The sequence below is a fragment of the Salvelinus sp. IW2-2015 genome, linkage group LG20 (genome assembly GCF_002910315.2).
Source record: "Salvelinus sp. IW2-2015 linkage group LG20, ASM291031v2, whole genome shotgun sequence".
Lineage (NCBI taxonomy): Eukaryota > Metazoa > Chordata > Actinopteri > Salmoniformes > Salmonidae > Salvelinus > Salvelinus sp. IW2-2015.
The window spans coordinates 15,432,374-15,450,509 of NC_036860.1; the positions used below are offsets into that span (position 1 = coordinate 15,432,374).

General features: G+C 42.5%; 1 long non-coding RNA gene across 1 annotated transcript; it reads right to left on the reverse strand.

Annotated features, from left to right (window-relative positions):
• Positions 1-30: 30 nt before the first annotated feature.
• Positions 31-1,202, reverse strand: LOC111981678 (uncharacterized). Its single transcript, XR_002879619.2, has 3 exons — positions 940-1,202; positions 483-599; positions 31-302 (listed from the first exon to the last, which is right to left on the reverse strand). It is a non-coding gene; the product is annotated as an uncharacterized lncRNA (long non-coding RNA).
• Positions 1,203-18,136: the final 16,934 nt, after the last annotated feature.

Here is an 18,136-nt window from a genome sequence, read left to right on the forward strand (position 1 = left end):
TAGTGCACTTTCCCCTTATAGTGCACGAGCTCTATAGTGTACTAGCTCTCTGTCTCGTCGAAAATAGTGCAGTTGCACTATATGGGGAATAGGGTGACATCCATTTGACACATAACTAACCCAATCTCATCATTATTCTCACCGATAAAACGCAGTGCTTCCGGGATATGGGGCAGCAGGTCATCTCGGAGAGAGTCGTCGATGGGGATGCGAAGGTACTGGGAACGGGGAAGGAAAGTAGGCTGCGGGCTGCAGCGGCTCACGCTTAGCACGTAGGAGATCCCGCGAGCGCCGAGGCAATCCTGCAGCCGAGTAGGGAGAGCACGAGGAAAAGAGAGACAGAGAACAGGCAATATTAATACATTCTAGTCTTCTGGAAGAGCTGCATTTTCGGTGCATTGTGAAAATACAACGCGTTGGCCAATGACGAGAGCTAGGCTATCAATTCTATTGACTGACCTACTGAATTAAAACATTATTACCTGCGTAACGTCCGTCTCTGCACCTAGGTAAAGTTGCGGTAGGATGAGAGACAGCGGTGGACGTTCGCGTGTCCCGTTCTCTCTCTCCCTGTAGAACACCATCTCTGTTCTTTGTGTCTGGAACCGAAACAAGAGTTAACTTTGTTCATTTCAATATCAAGGGATTACAATTATGTATTAGGCTACAATACATAGGAATCGAAAAAAGAATGCATGGAACTTTGACAATCATTTTAACAGTTGCAAGAAATATATTAGCATTATTATTGCCATGAATGTTAATTAAGAAAACATTACTTTGGTCAATTGCTGCTGCAGAATGATGTTGTCTTTGCATTACGTCATGGATTTTGCAAGTTCACATACATTAGATGATCACAGGAGAATATAAAATCAGACATTGGTTGCAAGCAAATTGTTGCAAGCAAAATGCAAAAAAATATTACATTGTACTTACAGTGACGATTTTCAATCCAAAAGAAGATACTGGAAATATCGCACAAATCAACCTGCACACCAAATAATATAATCAAACGAATGGTCTCAAAGCAAATGGATGAAGAATCCAAAAGGATATGTTATGCTTAATTAATAGTATAGCTCTCTCTCTCTCTCGACTTCTACTCTCGTCCTCGTCCTGTCTGCGACTGTAACATTATTTGTTGTTGTATGTCTATACCTGCGCGAGGGGAAAAGGATGAGGTAATGCGTTTTCTACAAGCTAAGAATAGTACAATTGTATGTGATGTCATTTTCAACCAATCAGCGCCCATGCCGGACTCTGACGCGTGCGCGCTCCATTTGTTCATCATCATCAATTCGCCTGAAGACCTTGGCTTTTTATTGTGATGAATCGTACCTTTTCTGACGCTATTGTTGCAGAGCCGTTTTAAAAAAAACACGCAGCTGCAATACCCCGTGTGCGAAAAGCATTTATTTGTGCAAAATCCTATAATCTCATCCAGTGGCGATTTTAGCATGTAAATCTTGGTGTGGCCAAAAAAAAATTGGGATGCATGCTAGCAAAGCCACTACACAACACTAAACAATACATTAATTGCACTATAACGGTGACAAACGGTGCCCACAAACTGTTAGGTCCTACATATAGCTGTTCAAACAGCAGAGTCCCAGCAGCAATCCCAACACGTCCACTGCTACACCTGGCTATCAGCGGAGCCTTCCTTGTCTGGTAGCGAAACAGTTCATTCAGCCTTATTTACTGCCTTTAAAACAGCTGATATGGCTGACTTGCTTAAACAAATGCGGTTTCTAATGACAATTGCGATGTACAAACTATGGCATAAGGGGACGACAAGCAGATAAGAGGAAATCCGTCATTTCGATTAAGACCTTAATGAGCAGGCTAGGACGGACGCAGTTGATATAACTATTTGTTCAGCACTTATGAAATGTACAGCAACATAATTCAGAACATGGACGATCTTACAATGTGCTCCCTGTATACCAAGTCAGAACCTTAGAATAAATAAAGGGTGCACATAAGCAGACAATGAAAGCTCTTACAATATTCAATGATTACATTTCTCAAAAACAGGTTATAGGCTACATGTGCACCACCAAGTCAGAACAGTAGGTGAAATTAAGAGGTGAAAATATACCAAATTATTAGGGTGAGGCACATGGGCTAATAACAGCTTACTACACAACATACACGTAGTATTACTTTCTTTGTGGGCACCGTTTGTCACCATTATAGTGCAATTCATGTATTGTTTAGTGTTGTGCTGTGTAGCGGCTTTGTTGGCATGCATCCAACTTTTTTGATTTACATGCTAAAATTGCCACTGCTTTTAGAACTGCCCCAGTCAATTGTAAGTGCTGTTATTGTTAAATGGAAACGTCTAGGAGCAAAAACGGCTCAGCCGCGAAGTGGTAGGCCACACAAGCTCACAGAACTGGCGGATGCCAGGAGAATGCTACCTGCCCGAATGCATAGGTGTCAACTGTAAAGCTAGGTTGAGGAAGAATAATGGTCTGGGGCTGTTTTTCATGGTTCGGGCTAGGCCCCTTAGTTCCAGTGAAGGAAAATCTTAATGCTACGGCATGCAATGACATTAGACAATTCTCTGCTTCCAACTTTGTGGCAACAGTTTGGGGAAGGCCCTTTCCTATTTCAGCATGACAATGCCCCCAGTGCAAAAAGCCAGTCCAAACAGAAATGGTTTGTCGAGATCGGTGTGGAAAAACTTGACTGGGCTGCAAAAATCCCTGACCTTAACCCCATCAAATCTTTGGGATGAATTGGAACGCCGACTGCGAGTCAGGCCTAATCGCCCAACATCAGTGCCGACCTCGCTAATGCTCCTATGGCTGAATGGAAGCAAGTCCTGCAGCAATGTTGCAACATCTAGTGCAGGGCTGCCCAACTCTCTTCCTGGAGATCTACTGTCCTGTAGGTTTTCAGTCCAACCCTAATTTAGCATATCTGATTCAGCTAGTTAAGGTCTCGTTGAGCAGCTAATTAGTAGAATCAGGTGTGTTAAATTCGGAAGAGTGGAGGCTGTTATAGCAGCAAAGGGGGTGGGGAGCAACTCCATATTAATGCCCATGATTTTGGAATGAGATGTTCGACAAGCAGGTGTCCACATACTTTTGGTCATGTAGTGTATGTGCGAAATGCATAATAATGTATGTGATATCAACAGAAAGGTATATTTTCTGGGTGACCTTAATATTGACTGGCTTCCATCAAGCTTCCCACTCGAGAAAAAGCTTCAAACTGTAACCAGTGCCTGCAATCTGGTTCAGGTTATCAGTCAACCCACCAGGGTATTTACAAACAGCACAGGAATTAAATCATCAACATGTATTGATCATATATTTATTAATGCTGCAGAAATCTGCTTTCAAACTGTATCCAAATCCATTGTATGTAGTGATCACAATATAGTAGCCATATGTTGGATAACCAAAGTTCCAAAGGCTGGGCCTAATATAGTTTATAAGAGGTCCTACAATATGTTTTGTAGTGATTGCTATGTTGATGATGTAAAGAATATTTGATGGTCTGTCGTGTGTAATGAGGAGCAAGCAGACGCTGCACTAGACACATACAGTGCATTTGGAAAGTATTCAGACCCCTTGACTTTTTTCCACATTTTGTTAGGTTACAGCCTTTTTCTAAAATGTATTAAATCGTTTTCCCCCCTCATCAATCTACAGACAATACCCCATAATGAAAAACAGGTTTATACATTTTTGCTCATTTGTAAAAATAAAAAATAAAAAAACTTTTAAAAAACCTAAAATATCACATTTACATAAGTTTCAGATGCTTTACTCAGTACTTTGTTGAAGCACCTTTGGCAGCGATTACAGCCTCGAGTCTTTTTGGGTACGACGCTACAAGCTTGGCACAGCTGTATTTGGGGAGTTTCTCCCATTCTTCTCTGCAGATCCTCTCAAGCTCTGTCAGGTTGGATGGGGAGCATTGCTGCACAGCTATTTTCAGGTCTCTCCAGAGATGTATGATCGGGTTCAAATCCGGGCTCTAGCTGGGCCACTCAAGGACATTCAGAGACTTGTCCTGAAGCCAGTCCTGGATTGTCTTGGCTGTGTGCCTTCGCCCCAGTCTGAGGTCCTGAGCACTCTGGAGCAGGTTTTCATCAAGGATCTCTCTGTACTTTGAGAATCTTGTTTCTGAGAGTCTTTAGGTGCCTTTTGGCAAACTCCTGTCATGTGCCTTATACTGAGGAGTAGATTCCGTCTGGCCACTCTACCAATAAGGCCTGATTGGTGGAGTGCTGCAGAGATGGTTTTCCTTCTGGAAGTTTCTTTCATCTCCACAGAGGAACTCTGGAGCTCGGTCAGAGTGACCATCGGTCACCTCCCTGACCAAGGCCCTTCTCCCCCAATTGCTCAGTTTGGCCGGGTGGCCAGCTCTAGGAAGAGTCTTGGTGGTTCCAAACTTCTTCCATTTAAGAATGATGGAAGCCACTGTGTTCTTGGGGACCTTCAATACTGCAGAAATGTTTTGGTACCCTTCCCCAGATCTGAGCTATACTGAGAATTCCTTCGGCCTCATGGCCTGGTTTTTGCTCTGCCATGCACTGTCAACTGTGGGACCTTATATAGACAGGTGTGTGCCATTCCAAATCATGTRCAATCAATTCAATTTACCCCAGGTTGACTCCAAACAAGTTGTAGGCACATCTCAAGGATGATCAATGGAAACAGGATGCACCTGAGCTCCTTTTTGAGACTCATAGCAAAGGTTCTGAATACTTATGTAAATAAGGTATTTCTGTAAAAAAAAATATACATTTGCAAACATTTCTAAAAACCAGTTTTTGATTTGTTATTATGGGATATTGTGTGTTTTTTGCTGACAATTTGTATTTATTTAATCCATTTTAGAATAAGGCTATGGGTTCTGAATATTTTCACAAGGCACTGTATATAAAATTGCTTATTCCAGTTACTAATAAGCATGCACCCATTCAGAAAATGACAAATAACTGCAAAATCCCTGTGGATTAATGAGAAATTGAAAAATGATATGGTGGAGACCGATGAGGCAAAAGGAATGGCAAATAAGTCTGGCTGCTCGACCGCTTAGCAAATGTACTGCAAATTGAGAAATCATGTGACTAAACTGAATAAAAAGAAGAGCGTCACATCTGGAAGAAACCTTGCACCATCCATACGGTGAAGCATGGTGGTGGCAACATCATGCTGTGGGGATGTTTTCCAGCGGCAGGGACTGAGAGACTTGTCAGGATCGAGGGAACGATGAACAGAGCAAAGTACAGAGAGATCCTTGGTGAAAATCTGATCCAGAGCGCTCAGGACCTCAGACTGGGGCGAAGGTTCACCTTCCAACAGGACAACGACCCTAAGCACATAGCCAAGACAATGCAGGAGTGGCTTCGGGACAAGTCTCTGGATGTCCTTGAGTAGCCCAGCCAGAGCCCGGACTTGAACCTTTTTATTTTTACAAAATTTATTTCACCCTTATTTAACCAGGTAAGTCAGTTGAGACACAAGTTCTCATTTACAACTGCGACCTGGCCAAGATAAAGCAAAGCAGTGCAACACAAACAACAACACAGAGTTACACATTGAATGAACAAACATACAGTCAATAACACAATAGAACAATCTATATGCAGTGTGTGCAAATTAAGTAATATTAGGCAGGTAAGGCAATAAATAGGCCATAGTGGCAAAATAATTACAATTTAGCAAATAAACACTGGAGTGATAGATGTGCAGAAGATGAATGTGCAAGTAGAGATACTGGGGCATTTCATAAGTGTCAAAGGCTTTTATTGACAATTACATGAAGTTGATGCAAAGAGTCAATATTTGCAGTGTTGACCCTTCTTTTTCAAGACCTCTGCAATCCGCCCTGGCATGCTGTCAATTAACTTCTGGGCCACATCCTGACTGATGGCTACCCATTCTTGCATAATCAATGCTTGGAGTTTGTCAGAATTTGTGGGGTTTTGTTTGTCCACCCACCTCTTGAGGATTGACCACAAGTTCTCAATGGGATTAAGGTCTGGGGAGTTTCCTGGCCATGGACCCAAAATATAGATGTTTTGTTCCCCGAGCCACTTAGTTATCACTTTTGCCTTATGGCAAGGTGCTCCATCATGCTGGAAAAGGCATTGTTCGTCACCAAACTGTTCCTGGATGGTTGGGAGAAGTTGCTCTCGGAGGACGTGTTGGTACCATTGTTTATTCATGYCTGTGTTCTTAGGCAAAATTGTGATTGAGCCCACTCCCTTGGCTGAGAAGCAACCCCACACATGAATGGTCTCAGGATGCTTTACTGTTGGCATGACACAGGACTGATGGTAGCGCTCACCTTGTCTTCTCTGGACAAGCTTTTTTCCGGATGCCCCAAACAATCGGAAAGGGGAATCATCAGAGAAAATGACTTTACCCCAGTCCTCAGCAGTCCAATCCCTGTACCTTTTGCAGAATATCAGTCTGTCCCTGATGTTTTTCCTGGAGAGAAGTMGCTTCTTTGCTGCCCTTCTTGACACCYGGCCATCCTCCAAAAGTCTTCGCCTCACTGTGCGTGCAGATGCACTCACACCTGCCTGCTGCCATTCCTGAGCAAGCTCTGTACTGGTGGTYCCCCGATRCCGCAGRTGAATCAACTTTAGYAGACGGTCCTGGKGCTTGKTGGACTTTCTTGGGCGCCCTGAAGCCTTCTTCACAACAATTGAACCGCTCTCCTTGAAGTTGTTGATGATCCGATAAATGGTTGATTTAGGTGCAATCTTACTGGCAGCAATATCCTTGCCCGTGAAGCTGTTTTTGTGCAAATAATGATGACGGCACGTGTTTCCTTGCAGGTAACCATGATTGACAGAGGAAGAACAATGATTCCAAGCACCACCCTCCTTTTGAAGCTTCCAGTCTGTTATTCGAACTCAATCAGCATGACAGAGTGATCTCCAGCCTTGTCCTCGTCAACACTCACACCTGTGTTAACGAGAGAATCACTGACATGATGTCAGCTGGTTCTTTTGTGGCAGGGCTGAAATGCAGTGAACATGTTTTTTGGGGGATTCAGTTCATTTGCATGGCAAAGAGGGACTTTGCAAATAATTGCAATTCATCTGATCACTCTTCATAACATTCTGGAGTATATGCAAATTGCCATCATAGAAACTGAGGCAGCAGACTTTGTTAAAATGAATATGTCATTCTCAAAAGCTTTGGCCACGACTGTACACACACATAGATTTTGTATTGTAGATATATGGTAGAGTAGTTGCCTGAGGGTACACACTTAATGTATTGTGAAAAGTGTTATGAAATGTAATGTCATGTAATATTTAAAATGGTATATAACTGCCTTGGCAGCTGCTAATAGGGATCATAATAAATACAATTACAAATAACGTAATCATTCAATCATAGCCTATATTTAGTGACCCACAGTTGCAAGAGGGGAGAAAACTCACATAATATTGCACAACTCAAGATAAATGGGTTAACATGGGAAGTACATGGATAATTTATATTTAGTTCATGTTTTATTTCTGCATCAAGGCTGATCTTTGCTTTGCACAGGGCACATGTTTGCATGTTCACTGTAGCCTAGGAGATGGCCTAGTTCGTCCCATTGGCACATCATGACAAGTTACTCCTCTCCCTGAAGACCTATATTCCCATTCGGGTCAAATTAAGAATAAGAAAGAATTAATCTAATCTGATCTCAATCCAGTTCTGCGTTTACCCCTGTTAACAGTTCAGGTTTATGACTGGGGGAAGATTTCCTGATCCTAAACCTGTGCTTGAAGGCCATTTTAACATGGTGTTGAATTAGGAAAATAGAAATATGACTCTAGAACTTGTCTGTTGTCGTTTTGATTATTGAGGGATAAAAATTCATGCAGGTGCCACTTTCTTCGGCGGAAGCTCGTAATATCAAATCAAATCAATTTATAAAGCCCTTCTTACATCAGCTGATATCTCAAAGTGCTGTACAGAAACCCAGCCTAAAACCCCAAACAGCAAGCAATGCAGGTGTAGAAGCACGGTGGCTAGGAAAAACTCCCTAGAAAGGCCAGAACCTAGGAAGAAACCTAGAGAGGAACCAGGCTATGAGGGGTGGCCAGTCCTCTTCTGGCTGTGCCGGGTGGAGATTATAACAGAACATGGCCCAAGAGTTCAAATGTTCATAGGTGACCAGCAGGGTCAAATAATAATAATCACAGTGGATGCAACAGGTCGCACCTCAGGAGTAAATGTCAGTTGGCTTTTCATAGCCGGTCATTCATAGTATCTCTACCGCTCCTGCTGTCTCTAGAGAGTTGAAAACAGCAGGTCTGGGACAGGTAGCACGTCCGGTGAACAGGTCAGGATTCCATAGCCGCAGGCAGAACAGTTGAAACTGGAGCAGCAGCACGGCCAGGTGGATTGGGGACAGCAAGGAGTCATCAGGCCAGGTAGTCCTGAGGCATGGTCCTAGGGTTCAAGTCCTCGAGAGCGAGAAAGAAAGAAAGAGAGAAAGACAGAAAGAAAGAGAGAAAAGGAGAGAAATAGAGAATTAGAGAGAGCATACTTAAATTCACACAGGACACCGGATAAGACAGGAGAAATACTCCAGATATAACAGACTGGCACTAGCCTCCTGACACATAAACTACTGCAGCATAAATACTGGAGGCTGAGACAGGAGGATTCGGGAGACACTGTGGCCCCGTCCGACGATACCCTCGGACAGGGCCAACCAGGCAGTATATAACCCCACCCACTTTGCCAAAGCACAGCCCCCACACCACGAGAGGGGATATCTTCAACCACCAACTTACCATCCTGAGACAAGGCCGAGTATAGCCCACAAAGATCTCCGCCACGGCACAAGCCAAGGGGGGGCGCCAACCCAGACAGGAAGATCATGTCAATGACTCAATCCACTCAAGTGACGCACACCTCCCAGGGACGGCATGGAAGAGCACCAGTAAGCCAGTGACTCAGACCCTGTAATAGGGTTAGAGGCAGAGAATCCCAGTGGAGAGAGGACAACCGGCCAGGCAGAGACAACAAGGCCGGTTCATTGCTCCAGTGCCTTTCGGTTCACATTCACACTCAATCATAGGACCCACTGAAGAGATGAGTCTTCAATAAAGACTTAAAGGTTGAGACCGAGTCTGCATTTCTCACATGGGTAGGCAGACCATTCCTTAAAAATGGAGCTCTATAGGAGAAAGCCCTGCCTCCAGCTGTTTGCTTAGACATTCTAGGGACAAGTAGGAGGCCTGCGTCTTGTGACCGTAGCGTACGTGTAGGTATGTACGGCAGGACCAAATCGAAAGATAGGTAGGAGCAAGCCCATGTAATGCTTTGTTGGTTAGCAGTAAAACCTTGAAATCAGCCCTTGCCTTAACAGGAAGCCAGTGTAGAGAGGCTAGCACTGGAATAATATGATCACATTTTTTGTTCTAGTCAAGATTCTAGCAGCCGTGTTTAGCACTAAATTAAGTTTATTTAGTGCTTTCTCTGGGTAGCCGGAAAGTAGAGCATTGCAGTAGTCTAACCTAGAAGTGACAAAAGCATGGATACATTTTTCTGCATCATTTTTGGACAGACTTTTTCAGTTACGTAGATGGAAAAAAGCTGTCCTTGAAACAGTCTTAATATGTTCATCAAAAGAGAGATCAGGGTCCAGAGTAACGCCGAGGTCCTTCACAGTTTTATTTGAAACGACTGTACAACCATGAAGATTAATTGTCAGATTCAACAGAAGATCTCTTTTTCTTGGGACCTAGAACAAGCATCTCTGTTTTGTCTGAGTTTAAAAGTAGAACATTTGCAGCCATCCACTTCCCCTTGTCTGAAACACAGGCTTCCAGCAAGGGCAATTTTGGGGCTTCACCATGTTTTATCGAAATGTACAGCTGTGTGTCATCCGCATAGCAGTGAAAGTTAACATTATGTTTCCGAATGACATCACCAAGAGGTAAAATATATAGTGAAAACAATAGTGGTCCTAAAACGGAACCTTGAGGAACACCGAAATGTACAGTTAATTTGTCAGAGAACAAACCATCCACAGAGACAAACTGATATCTTTCCGACAAATAAGATCTAAACCAGGCCAGAACTTGTCCGTGTAGACCAATTTGGATTTCCAATCTCTCCAAAAGAATGTGGTGATCGATGATATCAAAAGCAGCACTAAGGTCTAGGAGCACGAGGACAGATGCAGAGCCTCGGTCTGACGCCATTAAAAGGTCATTTACCACCTTCACAAGTGCAGTCTCAGTGCTATGATGGGGTCTAAAACCAGACTGAAGCGTTTCATATACATTGTTTGTTTTCAGGAAGGCAGTGAGTTGCTACGTGACAGCTTTTTCATTTTTTTTTTGAGAGGAATGGGAGATTCGATATAGGCCAATAGTTCTTTATATTTTCTAGGTCAAGGTTTGGCTTTTTCAAGAGAGGCTTTATTAGTGAGTTTGGTACACATCCGGTGGATAGAGAGCCGTTTATTATGTTCAACAAAGGAGGGCCAAGCACAGGAAGCAGCTCTTTCAGTAGTTTAGTTGGAATAGGGTCCAGTATGCAGCTTGAAGGTTTAGAGGCCATGATTATTTTCATCCTTGTGTCAAGAGATATAGTACTAAAACACTTGAGTGTCTCCCTTGATCCTAGGTCCTGGCAGAGTTGTGCAGACTCAGTACAACTGAGCTTTGGAGGAATATGCAGATTTACAGAGTAGTCTGTAATTTTCTTTCTAATGATCATGATCTTTTCCTCAAAGAAGTTCATGAATTTATCACTGCTGAAGTGAAAGCCATCCTCTCTTGGGGAATGCTGCTTTTTAGTTAGCTTTGCGACAGTATCAAAAAGAAATGTTGGATTGTTCTTATTTTCCTCAATTAAGTTGGAAAAATAGGATGATCGAGCAGCAGTGAGGGCTCTTCGATACTGCACGGTACTGTCTTTCCAAGCTAGTCGGAAGACTTCCAGTTTGGTGTGGCGCCATTTCCGTTCCAATTTTCTGGAAGTTTGCTTCAGAGTCCGAGTATTTTCTGTATACCAGGGAGCTAGTTTCTTATGACAAATGTTTTTTGTTTTTAGGCGTGCGACTGCATCTAGGGTATTGCGCAAGGTTAAATTGAGTTCCTCAATTATTGAAAGAGATAGTATCACTATCTCTTTCAATAATGTCAGGAATGGAGGAGGTCTTTATTCCAGTGAGATTGCTAAGGCAACCACCGCCATGTTTAGTTTTGCCCAACCTAAGTCGAGGCACAGACACGGTCTCAATGGGGATAGCTGAGCTGACTACACTGACTGCTAGTGGCAGACTCCACTAAGCTGGCAGGCTGGCTAACAGCKTGCTGCCTGGCCTGCACCCTATTTCATTGTGGAGCTAGAGGAGTTAGAGCCCTGTCTATGTTGGTAGATAAGATGAGAGCACCCCTCCAGCTAGGATGGAGTCCGTCACTCCTCAACAGGCCAGGCTTGGTCCTGTTTGTGGGTGAGTCCCAGAAAGAGGGCCAATTATCTACAAATTCTATCTTTTGGGAGGTGCAGAAAACCGTTTTCAACCAGCGATTGAGTTGTGAGACTCTGCTGTAGAGCTCATCACTCCCCCTAACTGGGAGGGGGCCAGAGACAATTACTCGATGCCGACACATCTTTCTAGCGGATTTACACGCTGAAGCTATGTTGCGCTTGGTGACCTCTGAATGTTTCATCCTAACATCGTTGGTGCCGACGTGGATAACAATATCTCTATACTCTCTACACTCGCCAGTTTTAGCTTTAGCCAGCACCATCTTCAGATTAGCCTTAACGTCGGTAGCCCTGCCCCCTGGTAAACAGTGTTTGATCGCTGGATGATTCGTTTTAAGTCTAATACTACGGGTAATGGAGTCGCCAATGACTAGGGTTTTCAATTTGTCAGAACTAATGGTGGGAGGCTTCGGCGTCTCAGACCCCGTAACGGGAGGAGTAGAGACCAGAGAAGGCTCGGCCTCTAACTCCGACTCGCTGCTTAATGGGGAGAACCGGTTGAAAGTTTCTATCGGCTGAATGAGCGACTCCGGGTGAACATTCCTACAGCATTTCCATCCAGAAGCCATGAGAAAGTTGTCCGACTGCGGGGACTGTGCGAGGGGATTTATACTACTATCTGTACTTACTGGTGGCACAGACGCTGTTTCATCCTTTCCTACACTGAAATTACTCTTGCCTAACGATTGCGTCTGAAGCTGGGTTTGTAGCACAGCTATCCTTGCCGTAAGGTGATCGTTCTCCTGTATATTATGAGTACAGTGACTGCAATTAGAAGGCATTATGTTAATGTTACTACTTAGCTTCGGCTGGTGGAGGTCCTGATGAACCACGTCCAGATAAAGCGTCCGGAGTGGAAAAAATAGATGTGATCAGCATAACAAAGGACATCGGGAACAGGTGAATAATGGGTTTGGGTGTAGGTCACTTTCCCTCCCCCTCTGACCTGTTCATAGAGGAGGATGTAATACCAAATCAGGAGTTCCTTTCTGATTAATCAGGAAAAATCACATCTCATCTCACACTAGAAGACAAAAATGTAATTTATATGTGGATCGAGGGTCGGTTTCCCAAACACATCTCCATTGATCATGCAAGGACTAGGATTAATCTGGGTCCAGAAAAAAGGCTCTATTATGTCGAGATGACAGTGAGTATGGAATCTGTTATCTTTGCACACTTGAGCTGCGTTTACACAGGCAGCCGAATTCTGAATTGGGCAAAATATCTGATCGGTCAAAATACCAATAATTGGGCTGCCTGTGTAAACGCTGCCTAAATGATCTGTAAAGGCCTCCTCTGTGACATACTCCCTTTCATCACGGCTTCAAAGTAATCCTCAGCCATTAGGTTGAAGGTACAGGTTGGTAACATGCAGTGTTTGGGAAGCTACTCTGAAAATATAGTTTACCAAGCTACCAATTACTTCACACTGGAAGTTAAGCTACACTAATGCTACCCTCAATAAAAATATAGTTTACTTGACTAAAGTTACTTTGAAGAAGTAGTTCACTACATCCAAACTACTTCATGAAAAAGCATCATATGTAAATCCAATATGTCAGACTACAAATTGCAGGAACAGTTCACTTTGGGGTCATGTTAACAATGTGTTATTTAGCCAATTAAGCATAAACAGTTTCAAGTGAGAGTTACGCAAGTCTGATGCCGAAAAAGGAACTTATTGCCTACTTCACCCACATTTTATTTTTGCAAAATCAGAAGTGTCTAGTTCCAGTAGTTAGCTACACCGCTACATGGCAAACAAGTTAAAACACTACCTAGATTTGAATTTAGTTCAACTACCACCAAGCTACTGGAAACCTAGTTGAACTACAACAGGATCTTTATTTAATGTTCAATGTTTATTCAATTATTCACATTACATCTACTACTTAGTCAATGTGATGAGTTCTTATTGATATGACTATGCGATACATCCAACTACGATTCTGGAGAGCTGCTGTGTGTACAGGCTTTTGCTCAAGCCCAGCACTTACACATATCAGTTTCTTGTTGCGGACGTGGAACTGTGGTGAGCTTTGGAAAGAATTTCCTCTTGACGGACATCATAATCACCATCACACACACACTTTCCCATCAAGAAAAAGAGAGCCAGTGGTAGAGTATATGGCATAGTTTTACTTTCACATTATTCAGTACAGAGTAAATCTTAAATCTAACACAGGTATCTCACAGGTTTAACACCGATACACGGGGCTGCATTAGCTAGCGGATACTGCATAGACGTGCACACACACACACACACACACACACACAATGATTCTACAGTTTCCACTACAATGATCAGACTGTTCCACCAATGATGCATGGGTTAGACGTATAAGTGACTCCTGCTGAAACTAATATGACCATGTCTCATAAAGATAATTTAGGATATTTTTATCACGTGGTACACCGACACACACTCAAACAAACGGGTTGCCCACCCCTGATGACTCGATCCCAGTAGTTGTGATTGACAGTTGGTCTTTTGAGTTCTCTCCTCCTCCTTCTCATCTCTAAGAATGGACATGTGGGTGCGTGTGTCTGAAATGTGAGTTTACAGATAAGTGCCGTCCAGTGTCTTTGTGGTTGGTTGTGTTTTCAAAGATTACAATCAATCTTCTCCCAAGTAATACCATAAGGTAAGTATTTGTGATGTGTGTGTGCACAAGCCTGTGAGTGTTTAGAGATCAAGTTCTGAGGTACTCCTCTTTTTTCAGTCAATCCCGGTATCAAGCAGCACTCTACTCTCCAATCCCATCCCTCTTTTCAATACGGAAAAAAATAAAATAACGAATACTAGGCCTCTGCTCTGCCTCTTCACTCTTCATGTGAACACGGACTGGCCCACTGCCCTCTAACTCCTTCCAACTACCACCTGAACTCCCCATCAATGAAGCTTGCTCAATGCTTACTTATGCACGACATAAACATTTCATAAGCCATCGTAAAACACCCCATGTCAGCTCTCAACCAGCTCTCAGCCTCAAGTGTCAAAAAACATTGCTAATCTGAAATAAACAGTTTTCACGACACCTTATCTGTTGTCATACTTACGGTGGTGGTAAGTAGGATTTATGACAGGTTTAAGTCAAGTTTCAACCTCATCGCTGTCTGATTAACATTGTAAACAAGACCAGCTACCCTGCTACTCTCCTTCCATCTCGCTCTCCTTTTAGCTGACCCCTCTACCCTATTCGCAGGGTACACACTGCTGGCCCTACTTTCTCACACTACCTTTCACATACACACACAACAGAAGCAACACAAAATTACACCATTAAAGAAACATACAAAAACTTCAATAACTCCACTACTAATAAAAGGAAAGATGAGACAATAAAAAAAAAAGATAAAAAGGGGTAATTGTTGAATATGTAGGTTAGTTGGTAAAAAACAAAGTCACAATTTATTGGTATGATTGGTGTAATTGATTCATTTAAAAGGGGAATGAAAAAACTTAGTAAGCTAATCAAAGAATCACTAATACTAAACATCTGCATTTAACTACGGAAAATCTCTATTGTTAGGATTTGGATCTGGAAAACAACGGTTTAATTTAGAGGTATGGGTAGGCCCTAGGGCTGTGGCAGTCATGATATTTTGTCAGACGGTGGGATTTGTCCCCAAGCAAAGCAACTGCCGGCTTCATGTATTGACACCTTTGCAACGAAAAATCTCAAATTTTGGACTCATCAGACCATGAACAGATTTCCACCGGTCCCTAATGTTTCATTGCTAAGTGTTTCTTGGTCAAGAAAGTCTCTTCTTATTGGCATCCTTTAGTAGTGGTTCTTTGCAAGCAATTCGACATGAAGGCCTGAATTCACGCAGTCTCCTCTGAACAGTTGGATGTTTGAGATGTGTCTGTGCGTGAACATCTGTGAAGCCATTTATTTTGCAATTCAGAGAGGCAGTTAATTCTAATGACTTATCCTCTACAATTTCCAGATTGACTGTTCCTTCATGTCTTAAAGTAAAATGGACTGGTCATTTGTCTTTGCCTTATTTGAGCTGTTTTCTTCCAATAATAATGGACTTGGTCCTTTACCAAAAATAGGGCTAATCTTCTGTATCCCAACCCTACAAATGGTCACAACCACAAAATGATTGGCCGTCAAACGCATTATGGAAAGAAATTCCCTGCAAATAAAACTTTTTCCAAGCCAACACCTGTTTAATTGAAATGCATTCCAGGTGACTACCTCAAAGCTGGTCAGTAATTCAGGATTTCTTGCAAGTGATGCACAAAAATGCCAATAGGCGATTTACAGTTACACGTTAGCTGGTGTCTAAACCCTATTGTTCTCCCCTTTAATGATACATCTCTGTCTCTGAAACGTTGAAACGTAAATTTTTTAAAATGTTAATGATATTGATCTTTAAAATTTTGTTCCGTTACTGAACAGAAGCGTAGCAGAGTTCATCTGTCTGGGATCAACTGCCATTTTGTGTACTTTGGCCTAATATGCCTTCTTTTTTAGCTGTGGTATCATTGGTATCGAGTATTGATGGTATCCGTAATTGTCGATACTAAACCCCGTAGCAGTATCTAATCCAAAATTCTGCTATCGCTGATAACATTAACACACATAGTTGTCAAGATAGGGTGTTGGTTGTGGTGCCCAGTTAGGTTGTGTGAGAACAGTAATGAATGCATTGAAGGATATGAAGACTGCAGCTCCCTGGGCAGCTGACTGTGGTGCTAAGCTGCACAAACTGCACCGGAGGTCTTATGTTTGCCATAGAACAGATACATCCTCCCTAGAGAAAACAAAACACACACACACACGTTAGAAGATATTAGTTCAAGGTGGACACATTTAGGTGAAATTTCCAAAAATAACACATACATGTTAAAATGCATTATGTATGTTATGTATACTCCCTTATTCAGGCTATAATGCAGCATTAACACCAACTCGTTCCAGTTTATAAATGCATTATAATTCATAATTCTTCATACCTACAGTACAACATGTATGGATACAGTCGGTAACACCACCCATCCCATCAGTAAAAAGCACTATACACACACAGTAGCCAAGTTATGCCATTATGCTCACTCACCCACTGAAGCGTAGCTTACCACTGAAAAAACATTCTGTATACTAAAATGGAACATGACAAAAGCTAGGATGTGAACACAAATACTAAATGACGCCATCTATTACATTCTGTTGCACGCTTCAGACGTACTTAGCAAAGCTATAGAATAGTACAAGACATCAGTTCAATAAGGTACAGGCATATAGGCTAATTGTTTCACATAGGACTGATCTGCATGAAAAGGGGTATAAATACTTCAAAGGGGTAAGAATCCTAACTTGAAACCCACAACATAATAAACTCTCCCAGAACTTCACATCAATGTGACAAATGTGACTTAGGATTGCAAGCATCTCCCGCATTGTCTAGTAGCCCAAACTTCACCAGGTTCTGGCGTACTCAGACTTGATGCCGATCTGAAGCAGCTGGTTCTCAAACAACAACACCGTTGTTCTTTACACCACAAATCTGACAAGAGAGAAGAGAGGAGAAAAGTGAGTGTGTGAGCGCTGCGCGAGGGAGAAATGAAAGTGTTAGGATTTATCATCAATGTATAATTAGCTGTTTTATAAAATGTCAATCATGTTGGTGGGGTCATACACTACCTATAAGTTACTGTAACTCTTCAGTCATGCCATCCTATCGCAATAATCATCACTTTGCAGGCAAACATATACAGTTGAAGTCTGGAAGTTTACATACACCTTAGCCAAATACCATTGAAACTCAGTTTTTCACAATTCCCTGCCATTAATCCTAGTAAAAATTCCCTGTCTTAGGTCAGGTAGGATCACACATTTATTTTAAGATATGTGAAATGTCAGAATAAAGTAGAGAAGAATGATTTATTTCAGCTTTTATTTCTTCATACATTCCCAGTGGGTAGGAAGTTTACATACACTTAATAGTATTTGGTAACATTGCCTTTAAATTGTTTAACTTGGTCAAACGTTTCGGGTAGCCTTCCACAATAATAAGTTGGGTGAATTTTGGCCCATTCCTCCTGACAGAGCTGGTGGTAACTGGAGTCAGGTTTTTAGGGCCTCCTTTGCTCGCACACACTTTTTCCGTTCTGCCCACAGATGCTGCCCCGTGATTCACGGTTGGATGGTGTTCTTCAGCTTGCAAGCATCCCCCTTTCCTCCAAACATAATGATGGCCATTATAGCCAAACAGTTTCTATTTTTGTTTCATCAGACCAGAGGACATTTCTCCAAAAAAGTACGGATCTTTGTCCCCAATGTGCAGTTGCGAACCGTAGTCTTGCTTTTTTTTTATGGCGGTTTTGAGCAGTGGGTTCTTCCTTGCTGTAGCGGCCTTTCAGGTTTATGTCGATATAGGACCTCGTTTACTGTGGATATAGATACTTTTGTACCGGTTTCCTCCAGCATCTTCACAAGGTCCTTTGCTGTTGTTCTGGATTGATTTGCACTTTTCGTACCAAAGTACGTTAATCTTCTAGGAGACAGAACGCATCTCCTTCCCTGAGGCGGTATGACGGATGCGTGGTCCCATGGTGTTTATACTTGCGCACTACTTTTGTACAGATGAACGTGGTAACCTTCAGGCATTTGGAAATTGGCTCC